This window comes from Piliocolobus tephrosceles, chromosome 7 (genome assembly GCF_002776525.5).
Source record: "Piliocolobus tephrosceles isolate RC106 chromosome 7, ASM277652v3, whole genome shotgun sequence".
Lineage (NCBI taxonomy): Eukaryota > Metazoa > Chordata > Mammalia > Primates > Cercopithecidae > Piliocolobus > Piliocolobus tephrosceles.
In genome coordinates this window covers 79,919,700-79,945,856 of record NC_045440.1, presented here as the reverse complement: position 1 = coordinate 79,945,856, position 26,157 = coordinate 79,919,700, and positions in this window count along the sequence as shown.

Below are 26,157 nucleotides of genomic sequence, written 5' to 3'. Positions count from 1 at the left end.
AAATATCTGGAAAGCTGTCCCACGGAGTGCAGGTACAAACAAGCCCACACTGCAAAGACTACAAGAAATAACTAACTATTTACTTCTCAGACATTGATGAATGTCTATTAGCATCAAGACAATCCAGAAAAAACATGATCTCACTAAATGAACCAAATAAAGCAGCAGAGGCCAATCCTGGAGAAACAGATATGTGACCTTTCCTATGGATAATTCAAAAAATTTGTGTTGAGGAAATTCAAAGCAACTCAAGATAATATAGAGAAGGAATTCAGAATTCTGTCAAATACATTTAACAGAAGGATTGAATTAATTAAAAAGCATCAAGCAGAAAATCTGGAGTTGAAAAATCCAAGTGACATACTGAGGAATGCATCAGAGACTATTAATAGCAGAACTGATCAAACTTTTCAGTAGAAACGTTACAGGTTAAGAGAGAGTGCTATGACATATTTAAAGTACTGAAGGAAGACAACTTTTACCTTCAAATAGTATATCCAGGGAAAATGTCCTTCAAACATGAGGGAATGTGTGTTTTTCACTAGGTTATTCGTTGTCACGTCATGGATTATTTCCTTATCAACTGACACACTTTAAACTTGATTATTTTGCCAAAATTCTACTTCAAGAATTAAATTTGTACACAGTATATAGCAGATTCTCATTTGTAGATATGTATTTAATCTCTTACAAGTGTCAGGAGCTATGCATATAAAGAATTGTGAAATGAATACTAAGAATTATAAAATACGATATTGACGCTTATGGTGCTTCTATTTGCAGTGGAAAGGAATGGAAGCATAAAAGTAGACCAAGATGTTAGTGTGTTATAGATTAGAAAGTCTAACATAGATCAGAGAAAGGCAAAATTTCTTATTGCTTAGGTCACACAACCTGGTTTCCCAGCACAATCACTGCTTGTGCCTATGTCATGATTTAGGTATTCTCTTTCACTCACAGAATTGTCCAGTTTTAGAAGATAAACTGTTGGAGAAAATTCCACATTGGTATGAAATTTGAATTGTATAGTTCTTCTGTTAGAAAAGAGGAGGGAGATAGAATTATGAGGCATATGAAAGAATGGTACAAATAAGTGTTTGCTCATTCCACAAATAATTGATTTCCTTCTCTCTGTTTAGTCAGAACAGTTGGTATTTGGCATCAGCATTGTCAGATAACTGATCTGTCATCTGTAACTGTGATCAGAATTTGTTTCCAAAATTTCTGAAAGATAAGATAAAAATATCACAGAAACCAATATTTGGTCTTACTGGATTCTGGTTTTTACAGGTGAATTGACATAGGGTGAGAGACACAATTTGGAGGAAAGAGACCCAAAGTCAAATGTTTATTTCTGCCATTTATTGGCTCTGTGATCTCATGCAAATTATTTAGCATTTCTATGTTTCCTTTATTTCTAAGTTGAGATGGCGCTTATAAGGTTTCAGAATTAAATGTGATAAAATATATAAAAGCACACAGTAGAGTGGTTGGCTAATTGCACGTAATCATTAAAATATTCTAGATTCTATATGTGACACAGCATGGTTAGGTTCTTAAACTATAAACATTTTTATGAACTTTCAATAATACTATTGCAGTGAAAGCAGCCCTATACTTGACAGCCATTCTCCTGGAGCCAGAAAAATGTAAAATAAACCAACACAGTCCCAACATCAGAAAAGGAAGTTTAGGGCCTTGCTTGACTTGCATATATTGCCTATACCAGATGCCCCTTGGCCAGTGTCAATACACCTTGGAAAGTATTAAAGTCATTATTACTGAAAAAATAAAGACAAAATGGAAGTAGTTTCACAATCTGTTCCATGTTGATGACTGCATTCAGATATTCTGACTTCTTCTGGAAGCTTTGAATTGCTTTGATGACTCTTCAGTCTCCAGAGTGCCTTCCTGGCATCAGATCTGTGGTGGCATGAGAGTCTGAAGCTCCTTCTCATAAATTACTATGAAATTAATCATCATAGTGTGCCCAGTTCTGCCTTTGAGTTAATAGACTTGTGATGAATAAATAATCTGGTTCCAAAATCTTTGCATGTTTACTCCCTAGAAGACTCATCCCATTGATTGTTTGTTCTGATTCATAGCTTCCCTTGTGAATTTTGGGAAAATACAGTCATATTTAAAAATAGAATTAAAGTTATATTCAGTTAAGAATATGGCTGCTACCTGCTATTGGATTTGAGATCTTAAGACAAACTTTTAAAATTAAACATTGATGCTTTCTCCTCTACACGGTAACTGGAACTCAAGCAGATCCCCAAGATCCAGAGATGGTACTGTCAGCAAAGTTTCTTAGTAAATATTTAAGCCACCCAGAATTTTGTAGCTTATAATGACCAGACTTAGAGTAATGTTTCCAATTAGCAAGTTGAGCATTGGAAGATCTGGGTTTAAGCTTCTGCTCTGTCTTTAAGCTGGTGTATGTCTTTGGACAATTTATGTAACTTCTCTGGTCCTCAGTTTACTCTCTTGTGCAATGAAAGGGTAGGGTTAGACTTTCTCGAAGACCTGTCTAAATCTGAAAATTCTATTTCTCCCATTTAAAGTCAATCAGGCAATTTAGACATATTTTTAAAATGCCTACTGTATTCAAGGGACATGTTTAATCTTTTGTTGTATACTCATTTTATGACATTACATTTTGCTTCAATATATAATAGCCACTTGGGATGTAAAGCAATCTTCATTAGTAAAGCCAGTCAATGGGTGTTTAGTGCCTGCTCAGTGTCAGCCTAACTTCTTATAATTGCTTTTAATCAATTTTATGTCAATGAATTGTCTTTTTTAAAATAATTAACATTGTAATATTTTAAAAATCATCAGTTAAAGCGTAAGTCCTAGTAACAAAATATTTTTGTTAGAGTTGCTTTTTCCATTTATTTTCCTGAAAATATCAGGTATTTGCCTTTCTATAAACAAATAATTGCTTTCAATTTTCCAGAGACTTTCTTTTCCATTGAAAATAACTAGAAATGATGGATACAATTTTTTAAAGCTTTAAATGCACACATAGGTTGACTAGAAAGTAAGAAATTATGGAGACATGGTGAACATAAAAGTAGTTTTTAGCCCTAATGACATATGGTGAACCCCTGTGAATTGTTATTAACTTTTTCACACAGTACTATCCTCTGAATGTTTGTGATGGGGCTTTTGAGAGGTGAGTAGGTAATAAGGTAGAGCATTCATAAACTGGATTAGTGCCCTTAAGAAGAGGCTCCAAAGAACTGCCCTACCCTTCTGCCATGTGAGGACACAGCTAGAAGGTGCCATTTATGAACCAGAAAGCAAGTCCTGACCAGACACCAAATCTGCTGGCACCTTGATTTTGGACTTCGCAGCCTACAGAACTGTGAGAAATAAATTTCTATTGTTTATAAACTACCCAGTTTATGGGATTTTATTATCGCAGCCTGAATGAACTAAGACACAGATGATTAAGACAATCAGACAGAAAACAAAACCCAAGGCCAGCCCAAGATGGGAAGTCTAACTAGAGCTCTCACTAAAGGGGATCCACCACTAACCTTAATCCTCAGTGAAAGAAACTTGCATACCTGGTGATGAGTGAAGATGGAAAAAAAGTTTTTTTCGAGATGTTGAAACCACAGAATGAACTTTCAGAGATTTGCAGTCTAGGTTTATACTACCTGAGTTTACACACACACACACACACACACACACACACACACAGAGCAGGGAATTGGGTTTAAAGTAATTTGGTTTGCTTGCTGTTGCTCACAGGCATATTGCAGAAACAAACCTCCTGATTCCACAGCTAATCCTAATGTGATTTAGTACACATTAGCAAAAGTTTCTCCTTCCTCCATGTGAGGACATGGTTGAGTGAAAAATCTATTTTATTGTAACTATACAAGAATGCTATATGCAAAATGTAGAAAGCATCTCTTGGATTTATGCAAAGCACAGCTTGAATAACTGTGAGCAGCAGACATGTAATGTGATCCTCTATGAATACTCAGAGATAATGTTCCAAAGTGGTGGAGGATGGGTGGGTAGAGACAAACACAAAAAACAAATGGAAAGACACCCACATACAAAATACACCAGGAACCAAAAATATAATGAATGAAAACTCATCATGTTGAGGAAACATTGACAACAAAATCAGAAGTCAAAAACTTCATATATTCAGTTTATCAGACACAAAATATAAATTGAGAATATTTTATAAGCTTAAAGATTTTTTTAAATTCAAATACGAGTAAGAGAAAGAGGCTACAAAAAGTGACCAAGAAGATACAGAGAAAAACCAAAGAAAAAAGTCTGTTGAAACTAGAACAATTAAAATACAAAACTCAACAACAGTCTTTAGACTCACACCTTTAAACATCATTTAAAAACTGAAATTAGAACTAAAGAAATCTTTGGGATATATCACAGAGGAGAAAAGATAAAAGAAATATTCAGACGCTTGAAAATAGATTAAGAATGACTAGCATAGGCTTAAGCAAAGATTGAAGAGAAAGAAATAAAATAATGATAGGAGGAAATATTTGAAGAAATAAAGCCTTGCCTTTAAGTGAATTCACAAAAAATAATGATCTTGAGATTCAGGAAGGCCTATGAATCTCAAGTATGACTAATACAACATAATGTCACACACAGACAAATAAGTAGCAAAAACTGCACAACATCAAAGACAAAGAGATCGTAAAATCAAAATGAACAAAAACTAGGCTGAAAGCAGACTTCTAATAGCAACAATAAAAGACAGAAGACATTGGTAAAATTATATATCAAAATATCATTAAAAATGAGAAGAAAAGAAATGTTTTAGACATACAAAAACAAAAATTGAGTTTGCTACCAATCATTTACCATTAATTAAAATTAAAGCAGAAGGAAAGCGTTCCTACATGGATAATTGAGATGTCTGAAATGTAAAGAGTGATGATTGAATAATGTAAAAAATATTTGGATTAATCAGATCACACAGGCACTGTGTAAAATAGTAATAATCATTGTTTTGGTTAAAGAGAAAATAAGATAAAACAGAAATCCAAAATAATTGAAAATACTAACAAAAAATATTAGACACCAAAAGAGTACAGGCTTTCATTTTAGAGTGATGAAACTAATCAATTCTAAAATCCTAAAACTGATTGTGGTGACAGTTGCAAAACTCTATGAATATACTGTGACTATACTAAACACCATTGACTTGCACACTTTACATGATAAATTGTATGGAATGTAACTTATGTCTCAGTAAAGCTGGACAAGAATAATACATTATTACACATTTCAGTTAACTCAAATATTTCAGATTTGGTTTCTGTTTAATTAAAATGTGAATTCGATATATTAATAAGTAAGAAAAAAATATGTGATCATCTCAATAGATAAAGGAAAACATTAACATTCAATATTCATTCATGATAAAAAATAAAATGTTAACCAAACTAGGAAAAAAAAAATGCTTTCTTGGTGTGTCAAAAACAGCTCCAAAATCCTACAGCATGTAAGTTTATGGGAAAAGTAAAGGATTCCTGTTGATTTCAGGAACATTACATGAATCTTCACCAGTCATCACCCTTTTCATCAGCCTACTGGTGATACCATGCAAGGGAAGAAAAAGGAAAGGCCAAGGGATTAGAAGCAAAGAAACAAAATTGTTATTATTTTTACTTGATGTGTCTATATTCAAAGAAATTCCAAGAGAATGTATAAATAAATTGTTAGTATTACTATGGTTACTGACTATACTTTAACCTACAAAAGCTATTACTTTCTCCATCCCAGAAACAAATAAAATGAGTAATTTTTAAAAAGACAGTAACAACAACCCACACACAAAATAGGAAGAAAAAAATTTCACAAAAGATGTACAATCTCTGTATGGTGAAAATTATAAAAATTAATTGGAAAATATTAAATTAAATAAAACTTAAAGAAATATCAAGAAACACTATATATATTGGAAGACACAAAATTATAAATATATCAGTACTTCCAAATTTATCTAATACAATGCATTGTTTATATAATTGCACAAACTAACTCTAAGCTTTTTATGGAACAGCAAAAGTCCAAGAGTGGACAATTGTTTTGAAGAAAGAAGAAAATGTAGGAGAATATGCCCAAGTACCAATATTTATTTTAAAGGCAGTGTGCTATAAGCTGTGGGTTAGACAAATAGTGCAGTTAAACAACTTAGAGAGCCCAGAGAAAATTAACACATATATATTTAATTTATGACAAAACTGATATGAAAATTCAGTGAAGGGATAATTAGCATTTTAATAAATATTGCTAGGAAAATTGGTTATCCATGTAGAAGGAAATGAAACGGAGCCTAAAGAAAAATCAGTTTAATATGGATTCCATGCATATGTGAAAGACAGCTAAACAATGTTGGAAGAAAATATAAGATAATAAGTTCATGGTAACACCCAAGAGGCACCAAGATTGATAAATACAGCTATACTAAAATTTAAAATTTTTATTTGAGACACTCCTAAAATTAAAAGTTAAGCAATAAGAATGTTTCCAACTGATAAGAGATTATAACACAGTATATACTAAGAACTTTAATAAATTAGTTTTTAAAAAGACAAATACCTCAGCGGAAAAAGGAGCGAAAGAATTGAATAGGCACTTGCCAAAGGTAGAATCAGGAAAGACCAATGAACATTTGATAATATGTTTAATATCATTATGAATCATAGAAATAAATGCAAATTCAAACTGCAATGTGATCAATTGTCACGCCTACCTATTGTGGTGCAGTAGAAACTCTCATACAGTTTTGGTGGGTATGCCAATTGCTATAATCTCTTTGAAAAGCCAAGGCATAATATCTAGCAGAGGGGAAGTTCACATGTCTTAAAATCTGATAATTTCACTCTTAGGTGAATGTACCCTCAAGATATTTTGCTCATGTCCTAGACACTAGGAGATATGAATAAGAATGAATAGAGAAATATCACTTGTAACAGCAAGAAACTGGGAAGGCAAATGCAAATGTCTAATAGAAAAAAAAAATGGCGAATTCCTGGAGAGTAGTGTGTTAGCAGTGAAAATGAATGAAGCAGGACTTTATGCAAAAATATACTAGACAGTAAGAAAGATATTTTGAGCGAAAAAAGTGTGCAATAGAAGAACATATAGAGTACTAAGATCCCTATTATACAAAATTTAAAAGATGCAGACATAATAAAATTATGAAGAAAATCAAGGAAATGATAATCCCCCAAATTTGGTATATTTTTTGTTTCAGAAGGAGGAGAGCAAATAGAATAAGTGTAGGGTAAAGAAAGTGGTCAAAGATAAGGGTAATATTCTATTTCTTAAGATGGTAGTGGTTCCACAGCTGTCTGTTACAGGGTTTTCTTTTCTACCTACATATGGTCTATAAACATTATTGAATGTACTGGACATTAAGTAAGAACATAAAAAGAAAGGAAAAGAAGATATTCACATCTGTATCTGTTTTGTTCACAATTCACTCTCCAACCAGTATGTTCTGTGAATGTCTATGAAAGACTATATTAAAATAAATTAGATTCTAAAACCAAATATTCTATTTATTACTTTATGTGTGTTTTATAGGTTTTGTGTATTGGTTGGAAAGAAAATAATAATACATTCAAGTTTCTCTTCTTATTTTGTTGTGATTGAATAGTTATTGATAAGGTGTTGTTCTTCTTGAAGCTAGAGGAAATTAGAACAGGATTATATTGTGCCTTAGCCTTTACAAGTTGCCAGTACATTTTGCTTTAATTATAGGATTTGTAGAAAAACAAAGAAATCAGAAAAGTATCATAAAGTCTTTGAAGTTTACTGACAGCTCTATTGTTCTTTGACAATTAATATCTGTTTGTTACTTTCTGTAAAATGTATTCATTTCTCTACCCTGCAAGACAAATAGTAGCTAATTACATAGAGTGTACCAAAAACAAAACAAAACAAAACAAAACAAAAAAGCAGCCAGCTGTGTGACCTTAGGCAAAGTCATTACTCACTGTCGGTTTTAATTCTTTATTTTTAAAATCCAGAGTGGTGGACATCAGCTTTAAAATCTTTGTTTATGAAGATAATCCATGGAGATGGAAAATCTTGCAGAAATAGACCATTCTCTACAGTTACAAATGTGCAAGCTGCATTCTATTATAGGCAATGTGAAGCAGCAAATTAACTTCAATGGTGTTCACTGCATTGCAGCAGTTTGTAGGGAACAATAGCATACCTTTTTACAGACAACTGCAAATACGAAGGAGCATGGGATTTCTTGTTCCCATGGAAATATGACCTCAATTAAAATTCTATTCTCATCTCTATGAAACTGTGCACAAGTGTCCAAGAGTAAAGAATGACACAGAAAAAGCTATTGAGCTTGGTAACAGCCCATGTTCTCCTCCTGCAGTGATTTAATTAAGCGTTTATTAATCAGAGGCACAAATCACACTCACTTCTGGAGTATTTTCAAATTGTATACTCCCAAACTCAACCCTGGAACCACTGAATCAGAATTGCCCAGGGTGTGGCCCAGGCACATGTATTGTTTTTTTTTTTTGAGTGATGCATGCATGAAAAATGATTTAATGAAATTCAGATTCCAGACATGGAGTTCATAGTATCTGTAAGGAAGAGCCAATAACTAATTATTGTCATTCACTGGAAATTTTCCTAGTAACTGTAGAAAATAGCAGTGACTATGATGCGAAAGGGGAACCTAGAAAGGTGCAAGAAATGATTTATTTGCCCAACTATGCAGCAGTTACAATAAACACCAGGCCTCAAAGTGGCCCATTTATTATTATTCTTTGAAAAAAAATAGTAAAATACATACCCAAACTAGGGTGCTTTCCATGGAATAGTATTCTGTGGAATAATGAGAAAAGATCTGTTAGATGCCTATGCAAGTCAAAGCACTTTGCTAGCAACTTTAAATACATTTTTTCTAATTATTGTATAAAGTTGATTCCCCATGAAAAGGTGACAAAATGGAGGCTAAAAGAGGTTAAGATAGTTTCCCATGATGTTGGAACTAATAATTAGCAAAGTCAATAAACTTAAAATTAGGTGTTATGACTGTAAATTTTGCTAGATGTGATGCCAAGTCTATCACTCACTATTACTTGGAGTTTTATAGACAAGGAGAGAAAAAGTTCTTCATTGTGCCACATTCTCTGCTGTTGATATTATAGAATAGAACATGGACAGGAGGAATGTTTTTATTCTATAGCAATCCCTAGAAGAAAGTTCCTTTAAACAAAGTGCATGGGGAGCTTTTCTACCTTCCTTATGCTGCACATGGAGGAAAAATAAGACTCTAAGCCAGTCTGCCTTTCCTGAAAGCACTATATGGATGTGAGAGTGTCTAAGATTTGCCCACAAATACGAGTAGTTGAGAAAGAGAGCGCTAAATACAGAATCCCGAATAAAATGTGGAGCTGGAAAGACCAGAAATCCCCTAAGAAGAGGGAGCAGTGGGAAGTATTTTAAAGGAAAGGATCAAAGAGAGCCTTCGATGATAAGACATGTGTTACTATCTCAGAGTCCATTTGGACAAAAGGGAAAAGTGAATTTTCATTCTTTCCAATGAAGTCTGTTCAATCATTATACACACATTAAAAGAAGGCATTTTTTACACATGTGACTAAAAAAATCAACTACATAGCATAACATAAACAAAACTTGCTTTTTTACTTGTATTCAAGCCCCTAAATCAAAACAGAGTCACCACCAACATTTATTAGTTAAATTAAATGTTTTACACCAAGTGTGGCTTTCTTCTAAAGAGTTAACAAAACACTTACAATAGGTTTATTCCTATTCTCATAACAAAATGTAGATCAGTCTGACTGGCTCATTACCATTATTCAATGAATACTTTTGGGTTCTTAATATATGTGGGTGAGTCAGTAGTATATCATGGGCTTTTCAAAGTAAATAGGATGAGCATCAAAAAATCTCAATTTACAGATGAAGAAACTTAGAAAGAAAGAATAATTTCACAAAAGCTTTTAGTAACAAAACTGCTTAAAAGACTGATGACTCAAACCACAATGACATACCATCTCACTCCAGTTAGAATGGCGATCATTACAAAGTCAGGAAACAACAGATGCTGGAGTGGATGTGGAGAAATAGGTACGTTTTTACACTGTTAGTGGGAGTGTAAATTAGTTCAGCCATTGTGGAAGACAGTGTGGCAATTCCTCAAGGATCTAGAACCAGAAATACCATTTGACCCAGCAATCCCATTACTGGGTATATACCCAAAAGATTATAAATCGTTCTACAATAAAGACACATGCACATGTATGTTTATTGCAGCACTGTTCACAATAGCAAAGACTTGGAATCAACCCAAATGCCCATCCTTGTTACAGTGGATAATGAAAATGTGGCACATATACTCCGTGGAATACGATGCAGTCATAAAAAATAATGACTTCATGTCCTTTGCAGGGGCATTGATGAAGGTGGAAACCGTCATTCTCAGCAAACTAACACAGGAACAGAAAACCAAACATTGCATGTTCTCACTCATAAGTGGGAGCTGAACAATGAGAACATATGGGCACATGGAGAGGAACATCACAAACTGGAGCCTATCAGGAAGTAAGGGGTAAGGGGAGGGATAGCATTAGGAGAAATACCTAATGTAGATGACAGGTTGATGGGTGCTGCAAACCACCATAGCACATGTATACCTATGTAATGAAACTGCATATTCTGCATATGTATCCCAGAACTTAAAGTATAATAATAAAAAAGAGACTGATGACTCCTACTTTTTCTATTTTTTCAGGGATTTTCAATGTATATTTTACCAAATTTAGAGATAAACTACGTAGAAGTGAAAATGAAACTTTTCCTAAATTTTTCCAGATGCTGCTTCTGCTGAACATCAAATATGGTAACAACAGCTAACAATTCCAGGTTTCCAACTGTCACATGCTTGCAGAGGGCATGTCAGTTGCTGGTGTAAAACAGATTAAATTATGCATCTCTCAAGAGAAGTGGGCAACAATTTGTTTTATCCAGCATAAATCTTCAACAAATCTGATTTTGATTTGCATTCTCTATTCATGATTTGTACAGCATGACCATGACCACGTCTAAATTTAAAATTATGAATCTTGTCATCCACAAGTTTCATATTAAAACAAGTAAAGCAATGTCAGTAGTATTTCCTGATCTTATTTTACACTTCATTTTCCTAAAACACTGGGTTCAGATAACAGAGAAATAAGCTATTAAAGACCCAGCTGCAGCATATTGAAAGTCAACATTCTTCAGAACTGGGGTGCTTTTTGTAGGATATAACATATTCTCTTAGTCAGAATATAACATCTTTTCATATACCTGTTCACCATTTTTATGTCCTCTTTGGAGAAATGTCTGTTAAAGTATTTTGCTCATTTTTAAATTGGGTTGTTTGGTTTTGCTTTGTTTTTGCTACTTAGTTATAGGAGTTTCTTATATGTCTTGGATATTAAACCCTTATCAGATAGCAGATAAGGGTATCAGATATCAGAAGCCAGATACGGGCTTTCTATTGTGTTTCAATTCTGTTTCTGTGAAAATCATTGTTTGTATTTTGATAGAAACTGTATTGAATCTGTAGATCACTTTGTGTACTATTGCCATCTTAACAATATTAACAATATTTGTTCTTCTACTTCATGAACACAGTCTGACTTTTCATTTAATGGTGACTTCTTTAATTTTTTCATCAATACACTAAGATCATTTTCAGTGTATAGAAATGCAACTGATTTTTTTCATGTTGATTTTATATCCTGAAATTTTATTGAGTTAGTTATTTAGCTCTAATAGGATTTTTGTGGGGTTTTCTGTGTATAGATTATGTCATCTGCAAACAGAGACAATTTTACTTCTTCCTTTCTTATTTGAATGCCCTTTATTCGTGTTTTTTTTTTTTTTTTTTTTTTTTTTTTTACTGCTCTGGCTAGGACTTTTACTATTATGTAGAATAGAAGCAAAGAAAGTAGGCATCCTTGCCTTGTTTCTGGATCTCAGAGGAAAAGCTTTCAGTTTTTCACTATTGACTATGATGCTAGCAGGGGGCTTTAAAATGCAAATAAAAACCACAACAAGACATCACTTCACATCTGTTAGGATGGTTGTTATTTAAAAAAGGGGGATTGGACAGTATGTGGAGACATTAGAACTCTAATACATTATTGGTGTATGTATAATGGTAAGCCACTATGGAAAACAGCACAGAAGGTCTGCAAAAATTTTAAAATATGACTATCTTATGATCCAGCAACCTTACTTCTGGGAATACCTCCAAAAGAATTGAAAGCAGGATCTCAAAGGGATATCTGTACATTAATGTTCATTGCAGCATTGTTCATAATAGCCAAAATGTGCAAGCCACCTAAATTTTCACTGGATTAATGAATAAGAAAATGTGTGTGCATGTGTGTGTGTACAACACAAAGTGGAATATTATTCATCCTTAAAAAATAAGGATATCTTGCATATGTGACAACATAAATGAACCTGTAGGGCATTATCGTAAGTGAAATAAATCAGTTACAGAAGGATGAGTGATGCATGATTCCACATATATGAAGTATTTAAAGTAGTCAAACTCAGAGAAACAAAATGTAAAGTAGCAGCTGCCAGGGGCTGGAGCGACAGGGAAATGGAAAGTTGATGTTCAGTGGTGATAAAGTTTAAGTTATGCAAGATAAATACATTCTAGAGATCTCTGTACAACATCATATTTTTTACTTAAAAATTTGTTAAGTAGCTCAGTGTCACGTTCAGTATCCCATACCAAAATGTTAAAAAAATTGATATTCGTAAGTACACTTAATGACACTTAATGGTTTCCTATCCCATTTCTATGAGTCTGAGTTCTACTGTTATAGAGATTTTGTTTCTTCCTTTTTATATTTTTAAGTTAATTATTAATTTTAATTGTATATATTAATCGTACATATATTTGGAATACTTGACATATTTTGATACCTGTATACAACATGTAATAATCAAATTAAGGTACTTAGGATATTCATCAACCCAAATATTGATCTCATCTTTGTGATGGGAACATTACAAAGCTTCTCTTCTAGTTAGTTGGAAATATACAATACACTGTTATCAACTAGAATTTCCCTACTGATATGGTTTAGATCCATGTCTCTGGTCATATCTCATGTCAAATTGCAATCCCCAGAGTTGGAGGGGGTATCTGGTGGGAGCTGATTGGATCATGGGAGTGGATTTCCCCTTTGGTGCTGTCCTTGCAACAATGAGCAAGTTATCCTGAGATTTGGTTGTTTGAAGGTGTGTAGCACCTACCCCCTCTCTTGCTTCCTCCTCTGGCCATGTGAAGTGCTCACTCCGCCTTTGCCTCGCATCATGACTGAAAGTTTCCTGAGGCCTCCGCAGAAGCAGAAGCCACTATGCTTCCTGTGGAGCCTACAGAACCATAAGCCAATTAAAACTCTTTTTTAATATATATAAATTACCCAGTCTCAGATATTTCTTTACAGCAGAGTGAGAATGGACCAGTACATCTACTGTACTATTATTCAGTAGTACACAACTTATTCTTTCCACCTAACTGTATTTTTATACCCCTCAAACAGCATCTCTTCATCCCCTCTCTCTCCTTTCCTTCTCAGTGTTTGGTCATCACCACACCACTCCTTATCTCAATGAGATACACCTTTTTAGCTCTCACACATAAGCAAGAACATGCAATATTTGTCTTTCTGTGCCTAGTTTATTTTACTTAACATAAAGACCTCCAATTCCATCCATGTTGTCCCAAATGACAGAATTTTATTTTTTTATGGCTAAATGATATTTTATTTTGAATATACACAACATTTTCCTTATCCAGTCCCCTGTTGATGTACACATAGGTTGATTCTATCTCTTAGTTATTATGAACAGTGCTGTAAAAAACATGAGATTAACACTCTTTGATATTCTGGTTTCCTTTCTTTTGGATATATAAATCAGCAGTGGAATTGCTGGGTTATATAGTAGTTCTAATCTTAGTTTTTTGAGAAACATCCACAATGTTTTCCGTAATGGCTGTACTAATTTACATTCCCACCAACGGTACATGGACATTCCCCTTTCTTGGTATCATCACCACCACCACCCCCCCCCCCCCCTTTTTTTTTTTGTCATTTTGGCAATAGCCATTGTAACTTGGGTGAGATAATATCTCATTATAGCTTTGATTTGCATTACCCTGATGATTAATTATATTGAGCATTTCTTCATAAGCCTGTTTGACACTTGTATGTCTTCTTCTAAGAGAGTCTACGCAGGTCTTTTGCGCATTTGTTTAACGGGATTATTTGATTTGTTTGCTATTGAGTTGTTTCAGTTACTTATACATTCTGGTGATTAATCTTTTGTCAGATGGATAGTTTGCCAATATTTTCTCACATTCTGTAAGTTATCTCTTCACTTTCTTGATTGTTTTCTTTATGATACAGAAGCTCTTTAGCTTGATGTAATCCAATTTGCCTATTTTTTTTTTTTTTTTTTTTTTTGCATTTGTTGTCTGTGCTTTTGAAGTCTTACTCAAAAATTCTACTAAGCTGTAATAACCAAAACAGCATGGTGTTGCCATAAATACAAACACATAGGCCAATGGAACAGAATAGAGAATCCAGAAATAAATCCACACAATTACAGACAACCCATTTCAACAAAGGTACCAGGAACATACATTGAGGAGAGGACAGTCTCTTTAATAAATGGTAGTATAAACACTGGATATCTATATTCAGAAAATGAAACTAGATCCCCATATTTCACTATGTGCAAAAAAAATAGCTCAAAATGGTGTAAAAATTTAAATATGAGACCTGAAACTATAAAATTACTGAAAGAAAACATTGGGGAAATGTTTTCCCCAATGACGTCAAGGACATTAGTCGGGGCAAAATTCTTGTTGATGTTTTTTATGGTGGTAAAATATACAGCATATAAAATTCAGCATTTAATCATTTTTAAGTGTACAGTTCACTGACATTAAGTACATTCATATTGTTGAACCATCACCACCATCCATCTCCAGAACTTTTTTATCTTCCCAAACTGAAACTCAAAGCCCAAGCCCAAGCCCATTAACTACTAACTCCTCATTTCCCCATTTTCCCCATACCCTGATCCCCTAGAAGCCACCATTTTACTTTCTGGTTTTATGATTTTTTTTTTTTTTTTTTTTTTTTTGAGATGACATCTTGCTCTGTCACCCAGGTTGGAATGCAGTAGCTCAATCTCGGTCACTGCAATCTCCACCTTCCAGACTCAAGCAATTTTCCTGTCTCAGCCTCCTGAGTAGCTGAGATTACAGGCACATGCCACCACACCCTGCTAATTTTTGTATTTTTAGTAGAGACGGAGTTTCACCATGTTGGCCAGGCTGGTCTTGAACTCCTGACCTCAAGTGATCTGCCTGCCTCGGCTTCCCAAAGTGCTGGGATTACAGGTGTGAGCCACTGCGCCGGGCCTGTTTCTATGAGTTTGACTACTCTAGATACCCCATATAAGTAGAATTATACAGTCTTTGTCTTTTTGTGACTGGCGTATTTTACTCATCACAATATCTTCAAGATTCATCCATGTTGTAGCATGTGTCAGAATTTCCTTCCTTTTGTCCTGACGCAGTGGTTCACGCCTGTAATCCCAGCTCTTTGGGAGGGTGAGGCGGGTGGATCATTTGAGGCCAGGAGCTCGAGATCAGCCTTACCAACATGGCAAAACCTGGTCTCTATCAAAAATACAAAACATTAGCTGGGAGTGGTGGTGCACACCTATACTCCCAGCTCTTCGAGAGGCTGAAGCAGGCGAATTGCTTGAACCCAGGAGGTGGAGGTTGCAGTGAGCCAAGACTGTGCCACTGCACCCCAGTCTGGGTGACAGAGCAAGATACTGTTTCAAAAAAAAAAAAAAAATCCTTTCTTTTTAGAAAGCTGAATAGTACCTCACTGTATTTATATGCCATATTTTGTTATTCATTCATCAATCCATGGACACTTGGGTTGCTGCCACCATTTGGCTATTGTGAATATTGCTGTTATGAACTTGGGTGTTCAGATATTTCTTTGAGTGCCTGCTTTCAATTCTTTTGATTTTTTACCTACACATGGAATTGCTAAATCATGTGGTAATTTTCTCTTTAATTTTGTGAGAACTACTATGCTGTTTTCTATAACGGCTGCATCATTTTACATTGCCACCAACAGTGCACAAGGGTCCAATTTCTCCATATCCTTGCCTACAGTTGTTTTCTTTGTTTGTTTTTTGATAATGCTATTCTACTGGGTGTAAGGTGGAACACATTGTGGTTTTGATTTACATTTCCTTAATAATTTGTGATATTGAGCATCTTTTTATATACAAATTGTCCATTTGTATGTCTTCTTTGAAGAAATGTGTACTCAAGTCCTTTGACCATTTTTGAACCACATAGTTTTTTTTGTTGTTGTTGAGATATGGAAGTTCTTTATATATTCTGATATTAATTCTTTATCACATATATGAATTGCAAATAACATCTCTCATTCTGTGAGTTTCCTTTTCACTCTTTTGATAGTGCACAAAAGTTTTAAATTTTGATATAGTCAAATTTATCTAGCTTTTCTTTTGTTGCCTGTGCTTGTGGTGTCATATCTAAGAAATCATTGCCCAGTCCAATTGTCATTAAGATTTTCTCCTATGTTTTCTTCTAAGAGTTTTATGAATTTAGCTCTTATATTAAGTCTTTGATCTATTTTGAGTTAATTTTCAATATGGCATAAAGTAAGGGTTTAACCTTGTTATTTTGCATGTGGATATGCAGCTTTCCTAACAATATTGTTTGAAAAAACTGCCCTTTCCCCCTTGAATGGTCTTAGAATTCTTGCTGAAAATTATTTGATCATATATGTGAGGGTTTATTTCCAGGCACTCTATTTGATTACACTGTTCTATGGGTCTGTCTTTATGCCAAAACCCCACTGTTTTGATTACTACAGATTTGTCATAAGCTATGAAACCATGGGGTGTGAGACTTTCAACTTTGTTCCTCTTTATCTAGATGGTTTTGGTTTTGGCTATTTAGAGTGCCTTCAGATTCCATATAAATATTAAAATGGATTTTTCTATTTCTGCAAAAACAAAAAATTCCTACAGCATTAGTATTTTGTTATAATTGCATTGAATCTGTAAGTCACTTTTGGTGTTGTTGCCATGTTAACAATATTAGTTCTTCCAGTCTTCATGATAAGTTTCTACAAGAGGTTTTCTTTAATTAGTTTTTTTTTTTTTGGTAATCTCGTAGTTTTCAGTGTACAAATCTTTTGCCTTCTTGGTTAATTGTATTTTTAATTATTTTATTCTTTTTGATGCTATAATACATTAAAATGTTTTCTTAATCTCTTTGTGGATTGTTCACTGTTAACATATAGAAATGTCAGTGATTTTGTGTGTTGATTTTGTATCCTACAACTTTGCTAAATTTGTTAATTAGTTCTAACAGTGTATATGTGTTTGTGAGAGAGAGAGACAGGGAGAGATCTTTAGAGATTTCTACATACAACACTATGTCATTTGCAATAAATTCAGTTTTTCCTCCCCAATTTGGATTTATTTACTTATTTTCCTTGCCTAATTCTCTGAATATAACTTCCAGTAGTATGTTGAATAGAAGTGGCACGATGAGCATCCTTGCCTTTTTTCTGATTTTAAAGGGAAAGTTTTCAGTATCTCACCATAGAATATATTAGTTATTGTAGATTTTTCATATATGGTCTTTATTATGTTTTCTTTGTTATAGAGATTTAAGAATTCAGGAGAGAAATAATTCCAAAAGGATACTTGATTTTTTTTTTTTATTTCACTAAATAGAAACTTGAGATACCAGCTGGCCTTGTACAGTGTATCATTAGGAGAACTGGCATAAATTATAATGGCTGGGATAACCAAACCTGATTTCCAAGGATTCAGCAGGAAAATATAAGAGGAAAACCTGAAGAGAATGATACAGTAAGTATTTCATATTATAAAAATAACCGAATGCTGCTCTTCCATTATGAATTCTCGACAGATAACAGAACTAACACTTCAGTCCACAACCATCATCTTAATCCCTCCTTTCTACTCTTGCCCTGCCAATCATCACCACTATCCTAATTTGTAGCATATCAAGAGCTATGCCCGGCATATCTCTTCCACTGCCATAATTAGTAGAAGAGTTTGACCAGATATCATTGCAATATCCATGAAAGACCAGTAAGGGCACGGATTCCTCAGGAATGAAAAACTAGGCTACCTCATCAGACAAAGAACCTCAGTCAACCAACGTGCGAGGAAGGTGCTAAGGCAAAGGAAAAATGAGTCGAGTACTACCCTGAAGAAAGTTATAAATAAGCTAGCTTACTTAGGGTTAGAAATAATTACTGAGAGAAATGGAAACCACAGCCTCCACTTGTGTTTACTAGCTTGTTCTAATGTATAACTAGTTTCGTTTCTGTTCTTCACTCATCTTCTACTATTTTATTAGGGTGCACTGGCAGGCAGTGTTACATTTTCATGTGGTTTATAGTTTGTAGTATATCAAGATGAGATCTTGCCCAGATAAAGGAGGCAAGGATATTCCTGTGTAGACACGGTCTTGGAGAACAGATTTAGGGACCATAATCCCTAGGAGTGGCATTGGGCGCAACGTGGGAACACTCTTACCTGAGAACAGAGAATGGCTGCAGGTATGCATAATATTATAGCATAATAGTGGGATTTTTCCTACTGTACAAGAATTGATGACTGAACCTAAACCTGAAGAGAATGATACAGTAAGTATCTCATATTATAAAAATAACTGAATGCCGCTCTTCCTTTACGAATGCTTGGCAGACAACAGAACTAACACCTCAATCCACAACCATCATCTTAATCCCTCCTTTCTACTCCTGCCCTGCCAGTCACCACCACTATCCTAATTTGTAGCATATCAAGATGAGATCTTGCTCAGATAAAGAGGCAAAGATATTCTGTGTAGATGCTAGTCTTGGATAATAGATTTAGAGACCATCATCTCTAGAGGTGGCATTGGGTGCAAAGTGGGAAAGCTCTTACTTGAAAACAGAGAATGGCTGCAGGTATATATGAGATTATAGTGTGATAGTATATTGATGGGTCAAAGGAATATAGATAGTATATCGACTGAGCAAGAAGGGAAAAAGAGAGTAAGAGTTATAAGGTAAGAGGTTATTATCTCCTCTCCCTGAAGCCAAATGTGGGTTGGAGTAGAGATGATGAGAGGGATGGATCCAAGAGAAAGAATCTGGACAAATATAGACAGGAAAAATTCAGTTTATATTTAGATTACATTCCATTAAATGAATTTCACCATTCAAGAAATATTTACTTAGCTCTTACCCAGGCACTGTGCTTATTCCTGAGGATAACAATGAAAAACATAGAAACATAGAAAATAGAAGAGACAGACCAGTAAATAAAAATAATTATAACACAGTATGAGATGTGCAGAGCATCAGGAAGCACAGAAGAAAATTATATAAAACCCATCCTCCTAAACCGGGACAGAGAAGGCATCCAAGAGGTATTAATTAAATACGCCTTGAAGAACAAAAACTCAATTATCAGTCAGGAAGAGAAATAACCATTCTAGAAAAAAACAGAATGGAGGTGGAAGTTGGATTGTGTGTTTGGAGAGCCTTTCTTTTTTATCTAAAGAATTTGATTTTTTTTTTTTTTTTTCTGAAGGAATACTAGAGAATTTAAACAGAATAATAGCATGGTGCTATATAATCTTAAATAGGTCACTCTAGCACAAGTTTCTCAACTTCCCCTAGCTTCTTTGTTATGTATAAAATAGGGATAATAATGTTTATCTCAGAAAGTCACTAAAAAGATAAAATATAATCAACTATAAACTAATTTACCTGCAGTCTCACTTGCACTGACTAGGTCTTCACAGAACGTTATCCTTCTCCCCATCACTGTTTCTTGTTTTTAATAGAAACATGTAGAACAGAAAAATGGGCATCATGCTAGCTAAACAGATGTTTTTTAATATCAGAAATAGGTATGTGATAATGTATTTATTTTCTGTTTCTTTGAGAGCTTCGCTTAAAGAAAAATAAGCTAAAATAAGCTCTCTCCATTAGATACACCCTTTTTGTTGTTGTTGTTTGTTTGTTTTATGTTTGTTTGACGGAGTCTTGCCCTGTGGCCCAGGCTGGAGTGCAGCGGCGAGATCTCAGCTCTCTGCAAGCCCTGCCTCCTGGGTTCAAGCCATTCTCCTGCCTCAGCCTCCTGAGTAGCTGAGACTACAGGCGCCTGCCACCACAAACCTGGCTAATTTTTTGTATTTTCAGTAGAGACGGGGTTAGCCAGGATGGTCTCCATATCCTGACCTCGTGATCCGCCCGCCTCAGCCTCCCAAAGTGCTAGGATTACAGGCGTGAGCCAAGCACCGGGCCCAGATACACTCTTGTTTTAACCATAAAGGACATTTGTAAATTATGCCACAGTTTTGATTTATTACACAGAATTGTGATTTCCTGTATATGTGTTGATATGGTTTGACTGTGTCTCCACCCAAATTTCATCTTGAATTGTAATCTCCATAATTCCTATACACCCCACCTGTCAAGGGAGAGACCAGGTGGAGGTAATTGAATCATGGGGCAGTTTTCCCCATGCTGTTCTTGTGATAGTGAGTGAGTTCTCATGAGATCGGACGCTTTTATAAGTGTTTGGCAAGTTCCTCCTTTGGTCATCTTCCTTTCTGCCTCCTTGTGAAGAAGGCATCTGCCTCCCCTTTGCCTTCCACCATGATCCTAAGTTTCCTGAGGCCTCCCCAGCCACATGGAACTGTGAATCAATTAAAACTCTTCCCTTTTTAAATTACCCAGTCTCAAGCAGTTCGTTATAGCAGTGTGGAAACGAACTAACACATTTGTCTCTCTTCCTATCTAGACTATAAATGCTTTGAGATCAGAAACTGAATATATAACATTCCTATTTCAGAACTTTTATTGTGCATTTTAAATTGTATATGGTGACATCAAGCACGTAGAATTTGAGAGATATTAATGTAATCCTCTTTCTTGTTTTGTACACATTACATCTTTATCTGTTTCCCCAACCTCAGCGCAATACAGCCCTGTTCCTGTGAGCATTCATTCTCCTACTTCAAAAGAGTAGCTTTCCAATGTATCACCCGTACGATTATGTGTGTGCATGTGTCCTTAAACAGCCTACAGTATTGTTTGACATATGCATTTTAAATCCTGATTCTTATTCTGCCACTTACTTCACACAATTTTATTATTTTTGAACACACCATTTGATCCATATTTATTAATGTACATTGAATTCTTTGCTTTTGACAGATGTATTATACTCCAATATATGTAGATACTTCATGTTATGTATCTTTTATCTGATTCATTTGTGTTTCTTTTGCTATTTCATGCAATGTTGCCATGAATATCTTTGTACACATCTTATTTAGTAAATCTCATATTGGACAGTCATTATTTCTTTAAAAATCTGTCAAAGACAGAGTTGAGGGTTTTTTTTTTTTTCTTATCTAATAATTTTTACTAAACCCACCAAACTGAAAATGTTTTCATCTGGAAATTTGGAAAAGCAGAAAAATTTATGAACTTTATCCACGAAATAAAGTACCTAGGGTGGAGAAGGAAGGTAGCACAAGGAACTATATCTCCTTTGGTAATTAGTACCCCCTGAAATATGGAGGTAATCCAGTCAATCTTTTTCATTGTAGAGAAGCATCTACTCTGTAGGAACTTCATAGATGGAAAAGCAGATGTGGCAGAAATTTTAGAACTACATTCTGCAAAAGAGTAGCAGCTCCATGAAGATATTCAGCCCTTAAAATGTGGCTAATGTATCGTAGAAAGTAGAATTTTTAAATTGAGAAATGAAAATTTTATATGTTTACCGTGTACAACATGTTGTTTAAAAAGGTGTATACGTTGTAGAAAAGGCTAAATAGAACTTATTAACATATGCACTATCTCACATATTTATCATTTTGGGGGAAGAGAAGACTTAAAATCTACTCAGATATTAATATTCAAGTCACCGTATTCTTCAATAGACCTCTTGAACTTACTCTGTCTGTCTAACGGAAATTTTAAATCCTTTGATGGACAGCTCTGGCTTTGTATCAGGGTAATGCTGGCCTTGTAAAAGGAGTTTGGAAGTACTCTCTACTCTTAATTTTTTAAGATTTTTGGAAGGATTGGTATTAGTTCTTCTTTAAATGTTCAGTAGAAATCAGCAGTTAGGCCATCAGGTCCTGGGTTTTTCTTTCATGGAAGGCATAATTAATGATTCGATCTCCTTATTCTTTGTTGGGCTATTCGAATTTTCTATTCCTTTATTTATTTATTTATTTAGAGATGGAGTTTTGCTTTGTTACCCAGGCTGCAGTGCAGTGGTGCAATCTTGGCTCACTGCAACCTCCGCCTCCCGGGTTCAAGTGATTCTTCTTTCTCCTGCCTCAGCCTCCCGAGTAGCTGAGATTATAGGTGCCCACCACCATGTCTGGCTAATTTGTTTGTACTTTTAGTAGAGACGTGGTTTCACCATGTTGGCCAGGCTGGTCTCAAACTCCTAACTTTAGGTGATCCACCCGCCTCAGCCTCCCAAAGTGCTGGGATTATAGGCGTGAGCCACCACACCTGTGCATTATTTATTTCTCATTGGAGATGTTCATCAAAGGGGTGACAGCTCCCCTCGTCAGTCCTGGTAACCACGCTTCCACTATCTTCCATGAGTTCAACTTGCTAATGTTCTGTTTATAAATGAGACTGTGTGGTATTTGTCTTTTTGTGCTCGGTTTATTTCACTTCACATAATGTTTTCCCTGTTCGTCCATGTTGTTGCAAATGGCATGATTTCTCCCTTTTTTAAGGGTGAATACTATTTTCTTGAATCTATGTACCACATTTTCTGTATCCATTTATTCACTTATGAACATTTAGGTTGATTTTATATTTTGACTATGTGAATAATACTGCAGTGAACATAAGAGTGCATATATTTCTTTGACAATAAATGTACCACATTTATTGATTTTATTTCCTTTGGATATATAATCAATTGTAGAATTGCTGGATTATATGGTAGTTCTATTTTTGAGTTTTTGAGAAACCTCCATACTGTTTTTCATAATGACTAATTTAAATTCCCATCAACAACGTGTGAGAGTTCCCTTTTCTACACATTCCCTCCAACATTTGATATATTTTGTCTTTTTGATAACAGCCATTCTATTGGTGGTGAGATGATATATCTCTGTGGTTTTACTTCATATTTCTGTTATGATTAGTGAGCTTAGGCATTTTTCTATTTAACTGTTGGTCATTTGTAAGTCTTCTTTGGAGAACTGTCTCTTCAGATCCTTTGCCCATTTGTTTGTCCACTATTGAGTTATTCAAGTTCCTTACATATGTTAAATATTAACCCCTTATCAGGCATATTATATGTTTTGCAAATATTTTCTCCTATTCTGTACATTGTCTCTTTGCACTGTTGATTGTTTTGTTGGGCTGTGCACAATCTTTTTAATTTGATATAATTCCATTTTTCTAGTTTTGCTTTTGTTGTCTTGCTCTCAGCTTTATATCCAAAATATCATCACCCAGAACAATGTCATGGAGTTTTTCCCATATGTTTTCTTTTAGTAGTTTTAAGTTTTAAGTCTTATATTTATGCCTTGAATTCATTTTGAGTTAATTTTGTATATGGTGTGAGATTACAGTCAAATTTCATTCCTGCTCATGTAGCTATCCAACTGTCCCAACATCACTAATTGAAGAGGCTCTTTTTCCCCATTGTGTATTCCTGGAAACTTAAAAATAATTAACTGTAAATGTAAGGATTTATTTCTGTGATCTCTAATTTATTTCATTGATCTATGCATCTGTTTTTATGACAGTACCTTGATATTTTGGCACCAGCTTTGTATAATAGTGTATTTTGAAGTCAGGTAGTGAAAGCCTTCCAGCTTTGTTCTTTTCATTCAAGATTATTTTGGTCATTTGGGTTGTTGTTTGTTTTCATGGAAAGTTTAAGATTGATTTTTTCCATTTATGTGAAATAATGTCACTGGAATTTTGATAGGCATTGCTTTAGGTTGGATGGACATTTTAAGAATATTAATTATTTCAATCCATGGATGTGGTGTATCTTTCCATTTATTTGTGTCCTTTATTTTATTTAGTCAATGCCTTATACTTTTCCGCATACAGGTCTTTCAGCTCCTTGGTTAAACTTATTCTTAAGTTTTTATTTATTTATTATTTTGGCAGCATTTGTGTATAAGGTTCGGGATTGTTTTCTGCATTTCTTTTCACAAATAGTTCATCATTAGGTTATAGAAATGCTACTGAATTGGTATGTTGATTTCATATCCTGCAACTTACTGAATTTGTTTATGTGTCCTAACAGTTTTTTGGAGCAGTTGTTAAGGTTTTCCATATATAAGGTCATGTTGTCTGCAAACAGGGATAATTTAACTTCTCTCTTGCCAATATAAATGCCTTTTATTTCTTTCTCTTGCCTAATTGCTCTAGCTAGGGCTTCCAGTACTATGTCAAGCAGAAGAAATGAGAGTGGGCATCTTTGTCTTGTCCTCATCTCACAGGAAAAGCTTTCATCTTTTCACTGTTGAGTATAATGTTAGCTTTTGGCTTGTCATGTATGACCATTATTTTATATTCCTTCCACTCTTAATTTGTTGAGAGTTTGTCAAACGCTTTGTCTGCATCTGTTGAATTGATCACATGGTTTTTGTCTTCATTCTGTTAATGTAGTGTACCGCATTTATAGATTTGCATATGTTGAATTATCCTTGCATCTATGGGACAAATCCTACTTAATTATGGTGAATAATCCTTTTAAAATGTTGCCGAATTCAGCATGCTAAGTACTTTCTTGAGGATTTTTGTATCTATGTTCATTAGGGATATTTGCCTGTGATTTTCTTTTCTTGTAGTGTCCTTGTCTGGCCTTGTTATCAGGGTAATGCTGGCCTTGTAAATGGATTTTGGAAGCACTCCCTGCTCTTAATTTTTTGAAGGACTTTAGAAAAATTGGTATTAGTTCTACTGTAAATGTTCAGTAGAAATCGGCAGTTAGGCCATCAGGTCCTGGGCTTTTCTTTGATGGAAGACATAATTACTGATTCAACCTCCGTATTTTTTGTTGGGCTGTTCAGATTTTCTGTTTCTTTATGATTCAGTCTTGCTAGGTTTTACATGTAGCAATTTCTTCATTTCTTAGTGTTATGTAATTTTTGACATAGAATTGTTCAGGGAGTAGATTTTTAATTTTATTTAATTTAAATTTTAAAACTAATATCTTATTAGAAAAATTTTAAGTATATTAGAAATGCCTTAGGTATATAAATCTTCTTTTTTGACTATAAATTTTATTCAGTCTAAATACAGATCAAGTACTTCCAATAAAATTTAACCTTCAAAATTAAATGTGCTATAAGTGTAATATGTACAAGATTAGAAAGTAAAACGATGTGAAATTTTGTATTTTGTACAAATTTTGTACATGAAATTTTGATTACATGTACAAATGATACCGTTCTGGATATAGTCATTCAATATAACATATTTTAAATTAATGCTACCTGCTTCTTTTGACTTTTTAAAGGGTGATTACTATAAAATTTTAAACTACATATGTGGCTTGCCTTATATATTCATTGGACATGCTGCTATAGCAATATCACATCAAAATAGATAATTTTGCAGGTGAGAAAAGCAAAGTTCAAAGAAGTTAAGGGCTTGTTCAAGATCACACACCTAGTCAGAGTCAAGACCAGGTTCTAGAGTTTGTGACTTCCAGTTCAGATTTTCTAGAAAATAAAATACCTTGATGGTCAACTGCTTAATGCTGTGCTATATCAGAGTGGAGAAAGTTTCAGCAATAACTTTATATTGATGTTGCTGTATTTTTTATTTTTATATATACTGAAAGAGTAATTATCAGAAGAGCCATAAGTTTTATGCTATAGTAGTGTTTAATTTTAATCTCAAATGGATTCAAACCATACACTAATTTGTTCTTGTTACACAAATTTGGGCTAGCTCAACA